Source organism: Sinohyriopsis cumingii, chromosome 19 (assembly GCF_028554795.1).
Source record: "Sinohyriopsis cumingii isolate HCF-2022 chromosome 19, ASM2855479v2, whole genome shotgun sequence".
In the NCBI taxonomy this organism is placed as follows: Eukaryota; Metazoa; Mollusca; class Bivalvia; order Unionida; family Unionidae; genus Sinohyriopsis; species Sinohyriopsis cumingii.
Window position 1 is genome coordinate 24,702,293 of NC_142979.1, and position 15,777 is coordinate 24,718,069.

At 36.8% G+C, this 15,777-nt stretch overlaps 1 protein-coding gene across 3 annotated transcripts in view; it reads right to left on the reverse strand.

Annotated features, from left to right (window-relative positions):
• The window catches only part of LOC149775301 (matrilin-1-like), a 44,341-nt gene that overhangs the window by 20,862 nt on the left and 7,702 nt on the right, over positions 1-15,777 (reverse strand). The window contains exon 2 of one of the 3 annotated variants that reach the window (XM_089943135.1): positions 4,203-4,368. The exons of 1 other annotated variant lie outside the window; for it this stretch is intronic. The gene's annotated coding sequence lies outside the window, so the exon portion shown is untranslated. Of the gene's footprint in view, positions 1-391; positions 477-4,202; positions 4,369-15,777 lie in introns of those variants that run through there. One more of the 3 variants, XM_089943136.1, reaches the window with a different exon arrangement.

The following is a 15,777-nucleotide window of genomic DNA, read 5'->3' on the forward strand; positions in this document are numbered from 1 at the left end:
AAAGCAACTGATGCGATTTTTAGGTATGGCCGGATACTATCGAAAATTTTGTTCCAATTTTTATATAATTGCTGAACCCCTGACAAATTTATTGAGTAAGAAAAACAAGTTCCTTTGGACCGAAAAATGTCTGGAGGCTTTTGATAACTTAAAAGCCATACTTAAAAGCGCGTCAGTTCTTACAGAGCCAACTTTCAGCCATTCCTTTAAACTGTCTGTTGATGCAAGTACTGTTGGGGATGGAGTAGTTTTGATTCAAGAAGATGAAAATGGTATTGATCATCCAGTGTTCTATTTATCATAGAAATTAAATAAGCACCAAAGAAATTATTCAACAATCGAGAAGGAATGTTTGGTTTTGATATTGGCATTACAACATTTTGAAGTTTACCTTAGTTCAGCTCCTTCTTCGATTATTGTATTTAGTGACCAGAACCATCTAACTTTTATCGGCAGATGTAAAATAAAAATCAAAGACTACTAAGGTGCAATTTGCTATTACAGGAATATACTCTTGACATCAGGCACATCAAGGGGAAAGATAATTTAATAGCAGACACACTTTCCCGTGTATAACAATGTATAATTTCATGTACACTGTGTGTAATTTATACGAGTTCTTTTTAACCTCATGTATAATAGGTCTGTATAATAAGTCTGTGGTAAAAATAAAGCTTTATGTATAAATCTTTCTTTTTCTTTAAGGGAGAAGTGTTATGAATATTTGATTTACTTGTATCTGATTTAATATATATTTATTTCAATTTAATTGTTTGTCAGTTTTATCTTTTAATTTTTTATTTTGTCAAATGGTAGGAAAACCAAATGTAAATTTATTCTCTAGAGATGATACTTTTTCAAAACATTATTTGACCTTGATTGTTAGTTTATAAACACCAGGTGTTGATATAAATCCTGACTATGTTTCAAAATGTGTGGAAACCACGTAAACAAGTTCTATCTTTATTTTAAAATGATTAGTTGTTGTCGAGGTCATGATGGGGCTGCGTCTTTAAGATGATTTTTTTCTTAGAATAAAATGATTGGTTTTCGTCAGGGTCACAATGGGTAGACGTGATCTTTAACAAGTACTTATCTTCTATAAGCTTCGAGAAGACGATCACACGACCCCTTGTTTACGTTTTTGAGGACCATATAACCTCTATTTTGGAAAAAATATTCTCAGCAGAAGCTGGGCTGTTAAACTGTTATACTGTACTGTTTGGAGTTGTTTCAAATTACTTCGATTCAAAAGGATTAATTCTGTTATTTTTCTGGAAAATACATGTGCACATGTGAGATTCTTAATCAAAGACAGTTCTTATAAGAACTTTATTTTGATTTCCAAAACCGGAGTGAAAATTCCTGTTTCTGCAACGAACTGTAGACTTCAACACTACATATTTTAGCATACGTCATCGTCTTCCATCTCTTGGATTCTTCGTCGGGATTCGAACTTGAAATCAGCAGAACGATTTGTTATTATGACTTCAAAAATTTTATTCTTGGATTATTCTTGGATTATTTTCGATTTGATTCTAAGAAACCGTAAGTTCATATCTGTTAATTTTTACAGAATTTTTACAGGGAAATAAATTATTGTATTTTTCAAAGCTTGTTGATTTTACTCTTTTTATGTTACTGTTTCTTCGAGCCTAAACTATATATATATATATATATATATATATATATATATATATATATATATATATATATATATATATATATATATATATATATATATATATATATATATATATATATATATATATATATTCGAGCTTATGGTTATTTCTTTCCTTGCATAAGCATAATAAAATCATACAAGATTGTCAAAATGTGTCCATTTGATGACGATTTTTCACGCAGATTTATATTGACATTGTCAGAGATAGACATCTGCCTAATGACAGTATCAGATCTAATCATTTCTGACAGGCAATCTGTATTAAACCCACGTCTGATTGCCACTATGAACATTATTGCAACATACATACATTAGGATAATCGACGGTCTGAATGGAATAAGTAAAGTACTTTATGAATATATTAACTGTTCCTATAATAGCAAATTATTGTCAAACTGTTCTCTTTTACAGTTTCTCTATGCACAAAATTATGTTATAGTAACCTGCGACCGAGACAGATGCTTTTTCAAAATGAATCAAAAAAGCAAGCCTGGAATATTGTGTTTTTGGTGTAAAACGTTAAATAATAAAAGATTATTATGTCGTCTCCACTGTATAGTACTTTTCAGAACCTCTGTTTGATCCTTTTTTTTAATTGTGGGATCACAGTTTTAATCCATCTTGCAGTAACACGCAGAAACAGTTCTGTATGATACAGGTAGAAGTGAAATGGATCTCCCGTTTGAAATATATTGCTTAGATTTATCCCCTATAAGCATATTGTACATGTAATATATACTTCTCTCTGTTCGGTAGATATTTCCCCATGTGCATATCCGAAGTTAATAGCCCTCACTATAAATTGTCCAGTATTTTTCCAAATAATTTCATAAAATTCTACAATGGCAGATCCTGGACTTTATCATTAGGCATTTTATAATTTTTTAGAAAATGTGCTTCTTGTATGTATGATATAGGACATTGTAAGGAATGTTTCTTTATAATAATCATTCTAGGAATGTCTGGATCATTAAGTATGATTTTAACATTGACAGGATCAACTTTACGCTTTTTACATAAATTCATATAGAATAATTTTAACCCATCCCAAAAACATTTCCTCCTGATCGTCTCTTAAAATACCATAGCTTTTAACAATACATGGCATAATTTTACTTGTGTAATTTCAAAGAAAAGCTGATTACAAATTTAAGATCAGATAAAGGTATATTCTCAAAAGTCTCAACTTCTTCAACACATATTGATGTGTAACTTTTAAGACAGATTTTACTCTACTAACATATTTGGGCTCATTTAATTCTGAATTTAGAAATTTCCTGATTTTTAAAAAAAAATTCCTTGTTTTCTAAATTGTCTTTATTTTTTAAAAGGACATCAGTAATAGTGATATTAAATTGGTGGCTGTCTTAGATACAGAAAATTGATGACGTGGGTCTTATCAGAGCAGATCAAAGAAAAAATAATAAAAAGAACATCGCTGAAGTTTTAAAAAAAACAACAGGGAAGTCACAAAGGGAGTGAAGAAAGAAAGAAAGAAAAAAAACGATACCAAAAACCCCCACACCAAAACACAACTTTGAATGAGAGTCCGGCTGATTACCTACCTACGGCGAATGCAAGCAACACGCAAGTACAGTCATATAACTAACAATATGCACACGTACGAGTTTGTATTATGTACACGTACGAGCTTGTATTATGTACACGTACGAGTTTGTATTATGTACACATACGAGTTTGTGTTATGTACACATGCAAGCTTGTATTACGTACACGTACGAGTTTGTATTATGTACACGTACGAGTTTGTATTAATCTACCACTCATAATACAATTTCGTTAAGTGCTGCTGACCAAATGCAAAATTCTATACAGTGTATTAAGCTAAGAATTTTTAAACCATGTTAAAGAGTGAGCGAAATACAGTGATTGTTTAGTTGTGTGGGATTTAATGCCATTTTTTCAGCACACAATATGCTATTTATGACGGAATAACTTAGGAAAACACCTGGAAGAAACAACGACCCACGAGAAGCCAATGACAAATTTTCTCACACACCCATGCTGATCGAGCTGAGACTCGAACCCATATAGACAGAGGTGAGTTATCAGAGATCTGTAAAGGTTAGTGCCAAAATTGACATTAATATATTTCAAATATACCACATGAATATATAGCTCGATATAATATAAGACATAAATGAGAAGAAAATACTGGATAAAAAAATGAACGCAGAAAATCAGCGGGCTTTAGAGTGTATTAGGTTACCATGCGTCCTCTTTTTCTCGGACATCTAGTTCTTTTCGGTCCTTAAATATAATATAAATGATTATTGTTGTGACCGTTTGCAGGAGAAGAACAAAAACTGCCTGCCTGTTATTGTGTGTACCAACTATTGAGACGTATTTTATTAGATAAGCTGGTTACTGCTAAAACCACAAGTAATAGTGTCAAGAAGCGTGGCACAAGGGCAAACTGTAGCGGTTGTTCTGTCCCACAGTCAAACGCAGATACCACAAAACTTAATGATACTGATCAGCTATTCTGGTTACCTTCTAATCCTCAACAATGAAATGCCCCCTTATATCGTCCTTCGTCCACGAAAGTTACATAGCTACACCTCTCAGGGCGGTTGAAACCAAGTCTCAAGCAGGCCAGCAGCTACCGAGTCGGACAAGTCCCAAGCGTAACGGGCGGCGAAACAAAGTCTAACAGTTCCTGTCGAAAATCGAACCCGGTTAGTCTGTTCTACAGTCAGACGCATATATAGCGAGATTCAGTGGTCCTGGCTAGCAAGGCTAGTTAGTAAATAGCCTCCAGATACCGCTAGTGCGTGTTTCTCCGGCAGAAAAAAGGTTACGAAAATTATGTATTCTTCCATCAGTTAAGGACTGACTATTTTTATTGTTTTTCCCCAGACGTACAGCCAAGAAGGCTATGCTGTATCTATTTTATTATTTGAAAATAATAAATTATCTAGCGTTTAAAGAAGACAAATTATCGCTGCTCAAAGGAAAATTACAGCCCCCCCCCCCCCGAAATGGTCGGTCCCTTACCTTGCTGTTTCAATCATTTATGCAAAACAAGCCATTATCCTATACTGCGAATTAATTCGTTCTACCTACAATGGCATGTATAATTGATTTAAGGGTGTCCAAAAGAAAGTATAAATCGGACAGTGAATTAACAGATAAATCCCAAGTTGTGAGGTTTACATCGTTGTAAAACCATATTTTTGTGAGTTGTGATGTTTCCGAGATAGTAATGCTATCTTCCATTCAGTCCAATGTTTTATCAGATATCTACACATAAGTACGCTTAGGATGAACTAATATCGGCCTTGTTTGTTTCTTTAATTTTTTAAAAATCAAAATCAAAATTCCAGTTGGCAAACAAATTGCTCAAAACTCAAACTTCATTAGGGTCTCATAAAACGACCGCTATAATGGATGTTTTCGTTATCGGAAGTCATTTCTTCGAAGATTTGCCATGTATTCCGGAACGAATATGGCGGCAGTTCAGACAGTTAAGACGAAGGAAATCCAGCATGGCATCCTCTGCAGCAGAGTGATAACAGTCATATATAGCGAGTCAAGCGGCGGATTCAACTTCATCGATAACAATCAACCTACACTAACACAACAAATCCTATTTGCAAATGCTATGCTCAGATATTTCAACAAAGAAAGCCAAAATCAAGTGAAGTAAAGTTTAGCAGCAAAGTGTCAATGGAACCGATTTTGAGCTCTCACCTGGCTACACTTTTCTCCAATTAAGATTTGCTCTGATAATTTATATCCGACAAAAAGAGTTACACACCAGTTCATTTCAGTTCAGTTGTATAAATTTACATAATCAGTAATAAAACCTCATTGCAGTATGTTGCTCTCGCTGTGTCTAAATGTTAAGTTAGTTCCCTTTACGTCATTATAGTCTATTAGCTCCAAGATTAATTCCCCCCAGTTTTCATGTAAATTGCACTTGTATGTGGTGCTGTATAAATGTGTCGGTTAAAGATCTCATTAGGGTATATCTGAAAGTCATCTGTTATTGAAATTATGACTAACATTTCAAAAGATACGGCGATCAGACCGCAAATGACAGATATGTTGCATTTATTCTTCATAAATAATTCCAAGATTTGTTTCACCGTCTCCTTAAGTGGTATACGAATTCATTAAAATGGGTTACATTGTTTTCCGCTGACAACCGAATGAACCACATCAAGAAATGACAAGTGGCCACTGGATACGATCGAACATCGCTCGGCGATTTCCGCCAGATCTTGTGATAACCTCGAAAGTAGTTTTAGCTATTATCTTCTTTTGGGTGATTCGCCTCTGACGGAGTGCACATCATATGCTGAAACAGCAAAGGCCGAGATCGTTCCGATTCTGACTTTGCCTAATAATATAGGCTTATGAGCTGTTTCCGAGCGGGATCAAGTAAGAAAGCGTTGCATCATTATGGCATCACATCGAAAACTGCATTGATCACACTAAGTGATTTACTACTGGAATTATTGGAAGGGCATAAATAAAATGACGTACATTTATTTGCTACATGTGCTTGGATCCAACAAAGAGCCACCTATATCTGAATTTATTTGAATGTAAAATCTGTGCAGGATTAAGTGGTCACATTGGAGGATCACGCGTCTCAGGCCCCATTAATCATGTCTACCCCACCACCACCGGCTGTCGTGGATAAAATTAAATGTGTTGGAATAAATCATGTATAGGTCTAAACCGTCTAATACGTAGCTTAATATAGCTATAATAATTACGCACGTATACAGAACAGGGGTAGTATGATACTGATAGCTTTGAAGTAGTGTTACTGATTTATGTCGAAGCCTTCCACTTTTCACGTTATGTGAGTTTGAACACATCAGCCTAGATCAGCAACCATCAAATCACTATTATCATACTACTCATGTTTCTGATATTGTCCGTCGATGTGACAAAGACAAATATAAGTACAAATACAGACTGAATGCAACGCGATTGCAACGCAGATACGACACGAGTACGTCAATTAACCACTGTCGTGATTTGCATCAACGCAGGCAACTATTATTGGTATTCTGTTACAGACATCACATTGGCACAATGTAATTGGTGGATTGACTGGTTCGTGAACTAACCATTCAAACTTCGTTTTTTTCCCGGATTTCATTTACTTTACAACGTCTTTTGCTGTCTGTTTGCCTTGTTTTCCATATCGGTATTCTAGAAAATACCCTTTGAGTTTTACAATGAAGCGTCCGGATACTGCTGACATCATTACAAGTATTTCGAGACTATTTTCCATTTCTGATATTCTTTCATCCGATCTGATATTTTAATTCCATGTCATCGAATCCAAGCATAACCGAATGAATAATCTCACTTATGGGCAATATAGACTTTTTATGGACTTCATAGATCGATTATAGGTTGTAGATCTTTCTGGATGATATCACATGTTTTATCAGCTTGGAAATATTTAAGAGCATTCCATACGCGATACAATCTAGTTAAGCTTATTCCTTACAATTCTTGGACTTCTTTTGCATGAATATAATCATACAAGCGTTGTATTTCCACAATAGTCTGTGGTGGAAGGTCTGCTTGTTTGTTTGTTTTTTGAGGGGGGGGGGGATTTATATACTTTTTGTATTTTAAAAGGAACTTATTCGACTTTTACTGCCGGTAAATCCGTTATCTGTGCCTATAGTTGGCTGTGATTTCCTTTCCTGCCAACACGGTAGTGAACTCAGCCATGATAATAATTTTGTCTTCAGTAGCCATCGAGCATATCTAGGTAATTGTATCGATATTGCTTTGTGCCGCCGCGAGAAGTTCTAAGTAGACACGTATTGGCGAATGTAGCCAAAACGACATTATTTTACTTGTGCCATAAGTCACACCGGTTAATATTGACGTGGCCCCAACAATTCCAATTGTTGTACCTATAATAGTTAACACAGTCGTGTGTAGTTTGCGACCGGGAGTTTTCATTTACTAATAGTATAACTTCAAGCCTTTCTCGAGTTCGTAGTGGCACATCAGGGTGGTTTCAACGGTCTATTTCTATTGTACCTACGCTTAGATAATATTTAATGTTATGGGAGGGCCTGGTAACACTACTCATACGCAGATATTCATGGACAAGTGGAACAAAATTACTATCGATGCTAACGTATGTTCTCAGCTGGTTCAACACCCCTTCCGCAAATTCATCAGCCTCATCACCGCGGACATACTCCATTACTATTATGTTATGATAAATCTAAATCTAAATACAAATGTCAAATACAAACTTGCTCTTCGGAGCTACAACGCGTGATGGTGAGGACACCTCTTCGATCTTTACATCCACGTCCTATTTCGTCTTAATATCAGCTGTATCATCAATATCTTTTATAAAACGCAGCCAAGTATTCCATATTTCATTGATTTCGGCCAAGAGTTTTGCAACATCTCGCCCATCAACCTCAAAACAACATCTTGAATGTACACATAAACTAGGTAAGATCCGCTTTGATGACTAACCTGCCCAGATCCACATCAGCGCTGTCTCATGTTGAATAGCGTCCACAAATATAAAAAGGCATTTTTTGTCTGATTGAGCGTAATTTCTAAGCGACAATGAACAAGCGCGCGTGGTGTCGTTTAACACTCAGGTGCATTCAACGCTTTAACAACAAGATGTTCAGATATTGGCCAGTCCAGCTTAGTTTACAAGGGAAGAGTCGATTAAAACTGTGGTTGTCGTCCACCAACTAGGGTTAAATAATCAACAATTCCAAGTGTCGGTGCGAGTCAAATACAAATGATGTTTAGGCGTTACAACGTATGCTACCCAGTGAGTTCTAAATCCAGACTGACGATGCCGGTTTCCTTTGCACGTGGGATCAATGATGCAAGTTCGTCTTGCACAAAAACACTTGGAAATGTTTGACTAACTTTGTCATAGAGAGTAAATGAAACTGGTTGATGGACGCGCGGCCGTTTGTGAGTGATATCGGGTACTCGAAGATCTCGGCGTGAAGGTATTCTACAAGTTGTCTAGGGTAATCGAAGACCTTTTCTATCGACCGCTTTTATTAGAGCTTTTCCTCATGCACTTCCGTCAGCCCAAAATGCAGCTGCTTTTGCAACCGCAGAATCCTCGACCGCTAACACAGCTGGAATGACCGCGAGGAATGGAAATATTCCACCAGCATTTTGCATCTGTGCTGCCTCTAACTTGAATTATTTTAATATCACTGAGGTGTTCTTTCGCTAGGCCACATTAAGTTGATTAAGTTAGTTTTGGTCAACCAAAAGGGTTTAAGTTCAGTTAACTTTGTCCGAGAAAGTTTCAGGATGACCCCGCACTCGTTTTGTATTGTACTCTTTATTTTTGCAAGCTGTTTTAGGCTAAGGTTAACATTGACTTCAAGAAGAGACATTATTATTTGATTAATTTAGGTTTAATTCTATAGGTGCGTCAACGACACTCATTCGACCACTTGCTCCCTCCAAAAACATACAATTATCGAAGCAGATCACAGCAACACATCTGTTTTGGGGAATACTGGTGGGGGGGGGGACCCGCCAGCTTTGTAACACGTGCATGAACATGTATGTCGACCACGGACTGCCTACACAACTCATTGTATTCCTCCGAAAAGTAATAAGTCTGGTAAGACATACGAAAGTTGTGTTTAGAAATATGACGAACTGTGTCAATGTTTTGATGCAGGCTCATGTACGACCATATGGCCGTTTAACCGCACAGAAACTTCAGACACTCCTAACAGATACTGGCTTTATTGCCAGCCCCATTTACATCTCGAAACGCCAAAACACGTGTTTTGGTGCAGCTGAGGCCATGTTAGGTACTAATTTACACTGTAAACTCTCTCTGGACAGTGCTTTGCGTCGAGTCTGTTGTGTGCGAGAGAAACGACAGCATTGACGCGGTTCCACACTGCATAAAAGACGCGCAAAAGACGTGCTTCTGTGGTCAGTGAAGGTATTATCGCAGGCTTCCAGAATGTTAAATGTTGTTAATACAACTTTAGCATCAGCGACGCCAGCGTCATGCCAACTTGTATCGCTGGTGGTGCCCTTACGTGGGTATTATGACTGTATCTTGACTCTCAAAATAACCTTGCGAATATCTCAGCAAAACCCAAATATATGTCTGAGATGAATTGCACAATATAACATTACGGAGCCTTCATGAAGTTGTCATCGACGCTGTGCAAATCCAAGGGTGTAATTAGTGTTGGTACTAGACATCATAGCGGCGCCAGCATTACCAGGTATGGGTATCCATACCCGGAACCTGTGGGTCCACAAAGACGCCCTTATATGTTGATGAAAATTATACGGTTTCTGATCTGCTGTATCCAGTAAGTCCTTATAAAATATAGGCAGGTCAACAGACGTTCCATAATTATCGCCGTATCAGGCGAGTCCGATAATCGTAGTGGCAATGCCAACGTTGTCATGAATTTCTTCGATTTTCTTTCCATCTATGAACTAACGTAGACGCAGAATTTGTTTACTTTCGGAAATATTTTAGGACCGACCGAGAACAGTTCTCAATGACGATTGTCAAATGTTAGCCATTTATTTCAGAGATTCAGTTGAGATAACAGAGCTGAGTGTGGGTTCCTACTATAGGCATAACATTTTATTATCTTTGCCGGTCACCAACGAAAATCATATCCCAAGTTGTTCCACTGCCTTGCGAGAATAGAAGCAAGTTATTAGAGTTAAGACCCCAGAACGGCCGAGATCGGATATTAGGCCTACAATAATATACGCCCATAACACAAGTGCATATCTGCAACCACCCAGTGGCTTGTAATTGCTGCATTGATAACATTTAGCTGAACTCGTGTGCTTCGAATATGTCTGCACATGTAATACATTTCCATTCTAGTGATCGATTTGTTTACCATGCGGGCGTTGTACGAATCATGTATATTTGCATATATTTTCACGTATGCCTTCGTGTATGTATTTGATTACGTCCTCGTGCATGCACTTTTTTATGTATTTGTGTTGGTCATGGTACTTGTGTCTGTATTTGTGTGCGGGGCTACACTCACAGGCTACACTATTGGGCAACGGTTGTGTCTATAATAAATTTCCAATAATATTGACTGATTTGGTTACTACGCGGGCTTTGATGCTGAATCTTGAAATATATTGGTCCTAAACCTAGGTAATATCGATGATGCATCACATTATGAGCAATGTAATTTCTCCCTCGAACCGAGAAACCTAGACATTTTTCACATGCGTGCGAATTAGTTCAATGTTGGTTAATGAAATTCGTGGGTCAATCGATTCCAGTCGAAGGCTGGAACACAATACTAGATGACATCCCCGTTTTAAACATAAGAAGCTAACACCCCGCTATGTCGGATACGGTAGGTGATCCTCACGTGATACGCTGTTCTCATTTTGCGCTTGATATGAAACACTACTCGGCCTAACATTTACGAGTACATTTTTTTTTACAAGTCAGTGTCATATGTTTAGCAATTAATATCTTAATCCGCAATAGCAAGATTTGTCTTCCCCGTAAGTTCACCCTTCAAAGTATTTCAGCGTCCCAGCTTTTCACCATTATTCACATGAGTGAACCTTAACAAAAGCGGCCCTGCCTTTCTTCATTCCTTCTCGAATTAATTTGTCCGCCACGTGCGAATGTTGTTGTTATTAGATTAGACACTAACGGAATTTGTCGATTTGTCGAATGTATCCACATCACTAATTTTGCATTACTCCCAAAAAAGAACGGAATTACAAGCGGTTTCGGCGACTGAATTAACAGGTGGCACCTTTTAATTCTAAACTGAATATTTAAACGTTGTTTAAAACCTAACATCTTGATTATTTCAATGAACGGTTAATGTACAGTGTATCAAATTGTCAAACTTGTAGTCTCAAAAACTTCAATTTAATGTCCATTGAGTGTTGAGACTATAAAGCCAGATCTGGATGATTTTATAGTGCAAACAAATTGAATTAAACTTTAAATTTCATCCAATCGGATTTATCGATTCTATCATTAGGCTCTAGTCTAGACGCAAGTTCCTTCGTAGAAATCCTTGCATGGTAATTGGGGTGCGTATGTCGTGGCAGGATCATTCTAAGAGCTATTCTAAAACGATATTCTAGCGTATCATGTCTAGCAAGTATCATCCAATACGTTTCGGAGTCAATCCCAAATGACTGAATATTTTAGGTTATTCAATTACATTCTTCTTAGATAAAAAGAAATCTAATATTGGTTCTTACACATGTGTGTGATTCGCCCATTTTCGTATAAGAAATTACTTTGCTTTCTCGATAATAAACAAATCAAGTTAAATGTGTCTTCGTTCATTCGAATATTACTGTCCCGTCTCCTGTAGCGTATTACTACAATGCCTATACTAAATCAGGCAAGGGCCGTAACTCTGCGAAATATGCGGTGAACGAGCACTTCATTTAATTTGCCAGACCACTTCCGATACGAAGTTTCAGGGCAAACTTCGTTCAAAATTATTAAAAGGTGTGGACCAGGGGTCACAACCTTTCTCGGCCAAGGGCCAGATTGAATTTTCTAAGACGACTCGAGGGCCGCAAACGCTAATTTCTTTAATGTAATTACTGTTCACGGGCCATATTTCTGTGTTGTTTTAATTTGCCCTGAGGGTCGGGTGGAACACGTTCGCGGGCCGGGGGTTGTGCACCCCTGGTCTAAACGTACGGTGTTCTCAAGGTTGTGAATCGGAAGAGTCTATGCTTAAAGGTTCAGGGACCATAACACATTCAAAGGCTATGACACACTGAAATATGTGCAGTCTGTGCTCATCATCGTCCTTTTGCGAGCTCTTGATGAGATGAAACCTTACATGCAATTTTTATTAAAATTTAATAATAAATGTTTAAACTAGATGCTTCACAAGATTTTCCGTTGACAGTACATAACTTCAACGATCAAGTGCCATAACTCTAATAAATATTTGCAGATCATGCGCATCATCTAACTCATCTCAGCCCTTGTTAGGATGAAACTTGACATCCAATTTGATTGAAATCAATAATAAATGTGGAATTTATGGTGTTCACAAGGATGTGCAGTTGCAACACTAGTGCTTAGGCAATCGAGGACTATTATTCTAAGACATGTGCAAAACGAGCTCATCATTGAACTCTTTCAAGCACTTGTTCAGATAAAGTTTCACAACAATATTGTTTGCAATTTTACGATAAATGAAGAAACTGGTGTTCACAAGGTTGAGCGTTAGCAACGCCTATGCCAAGATACCCGAGTGTCATTAGTCATAGAAATATGTCCAGAATCTACTCAGAACTGATTTTTGTTTTTGAGTCATGTTCTCTATGCAAGACTTGAATTGAAATTTCGTTAAAGTCTAATAATAAATTACATGGCTGCACATTAGTAATGACTATGCTAGTACGATCATGGGCCAAACTTCCAACAAATAAGAACAGAGTGTATTCACCATCGAATTCATCCGAAGATTGTTGAGATGAAGCTTCACAGTAAATTATGCTTGAATAGCATAAAAACAACGACATGGGACAACATTCAGAAACTCTCTAATCTGAAGATAGATTCGCATCAAACTTCAATAACTTCCGGTATTGTTCAAAACTGATCACTTCTTTTTAAGCATTATTGGATCGAGCACTACATGCCAGATTTACTTACCTGAAGAGTTTCACAACCATCACGGTGTCCAGAGTCGTTGATTAAAACAATAGTGTTTTAACCGACCACACAGGGTACCTGGATGTTTAACAACGTGCTAAACTAAGCACCTTTGAAATTGAAGATTTTACAAAGAAAGTGCTTTATTAGCATGGAACAATAGTTTACGTATTGCAAAATCACATATAAATGTATTTTGTTTACGAAGACTTTAACTCAGTTTAAATTACAATCCAGATATATATTAGACTGACCTAGTGTGTCATAAAAATAAACAAAGTAATGGGGTCAAGTGTTTGGAACTATTTTTTGCTTTTAACGTGCAGACGTGACCTCTGAGTTGGTCGACTTAGGATATTCAAAATTAGATAGTAAATTGCCAGATAGCAGATGCGCTTACTTAGGTGGCAGAGCCCAGTTTCGTAAATTGGCCCCTGACAAATTTCTTAACGTAAGGGTGTGGTGTGACTTTTTCAGCTATTATTGTTTACTATTTGAAGATATGGATATATTTGTGAACTGGGTGTTTCGGGCTTGTGTTGTTCTTGAGACTGGTGTTAGGCATGTACACCTTCCATATTTACTCTGCAGTATGTTGATAGTGAAATACCAATAGTCGGTTAGGAAGAAGAGCTAGCTTCCCGTAGCAGTAAACACATGGGTTTGGGACAAGTAGAATATCTCAAGAGCGGCTTGGATGACAGCTATTTTCATTTGCATGAGCCTGTTTAGTACGCACTGTTTTGCAGAATTGTCATCTAGGAAAAGGGCTTGTGTTTGCACTGTGAGCATCACATGGTGTCAAAAATGACCTTCCGACATGAAAATTGCAGGTAGAAATTTTGGGTTGGGTTGCATAAACTTCTTCTGCTATGTAATGCCGTTGACTTCTTTGGTCAAGTGGATAATAGTATTATGCTTTGTTTTAATATAGGTATCCAAACATATAGACCTTTTTGACCTCACGTGTGTACTTGATTTTTTTTATGATATTTTATAATAGATCGCTGATTGCGGCATTACATTTGTACATAAAACCTGGCCCCTGCCCCCGTAAGAAAAACTGATAATTTTTATTGGTGCAGTCAGCCACATCTATTATACTTTTCTGTTTCTTTGTGTATATTTAAATAATTGTTATGCATTAGCTTCATTATATTTCTTTCCTTTTTCTATATATCACTTAGTGTTGTATGTAATACTCTTTGGAGAGGGGGGTAACTGTTTCGTACCGCCATGTGAGAACTGTTTACATCATGACAAAGTAGCATATTTTGGACTTAACTTAATAAATATGGGAACAAAATGGTGACCATAATGTATCGTCTTGCTCTTTCTGTAGCTGTCAAGGTTTGCACCCCTATTTTTATGAATATTATTCACATTTTAATACATACTCACAGAAACAATTGTATAACATATCAACATGCATTCTTAAAAGTAATTGAACTCCACGGGAGCAGACAAACTTCATAGAAATCATACATAAACATACTGTTGTGAATGTTGAATGCCACCAGTGGAACAGTCTTAGAAATAGTGATGCATATGGCATATTGTTTGCTATATTTTGGTGAAGAGAATGAAAGTTTTAGTAGACCGACATAGTTTCTACCTTCATGACCCCACTGTGAAGTTGACATAAGAGATTCTTATCTCACACTTGGGTGATTATAGAAAATGTTCAGTGTTACGTATATATCTTGAAATTTCTAGGTTCAGTTAACAAAGGGGGAAAAGCTTAAAATTAAGTGGCAGTTTCATTCATTTGACAATACACAGACAGTTTCTCCTCTGAAATTCCTATGTTTTTACTGAATGTTAAAAGTACATCAATATCACTTGTTTCTTTTCTTTTTGCACGACTCAGTTTGCATAGTAAAAGATTAGGATTAATCGGTTAGTCATGCTGAAAGAAACAATAGCTTCAATCTCATCCAGATACTCATTCTAATCTAAGTGCACAAGAGAGTAACTTTGACGGACAGATTTAGCTTCCGCAGGAGTTGTTTTATGGTACGTACTTATGAAAACCAAGCAGGTGAAATACTTTGTACCTTTTACTGAATTTTCCACTGTCAATATTTGTTCTGTACCTTATCTTATTATGTACTATGATTGTGTAAACTCCAGAAATCATTAAAGTCAGTTGTAAGTGAGGTCCCACACGTCAGTATATCAATATTCCAGCATGTTTCAATGTTAATTGATTAAACTTTGATCTCTCCAGATTAGATGACTGTTGTTGTGACTAAAATTCACCCCACCCCGAACACACACACACACTGCTGCTATTAGCATCTCCAGAATGGTGATGAAAGGTTAGGAACTGCTTGTTTTTTATCAGTCTAAAAGTACTTCTAAAGCACATTATTTACTTAAATGTGTGATTTGTTTAAGTTTGCTAGAAGATTT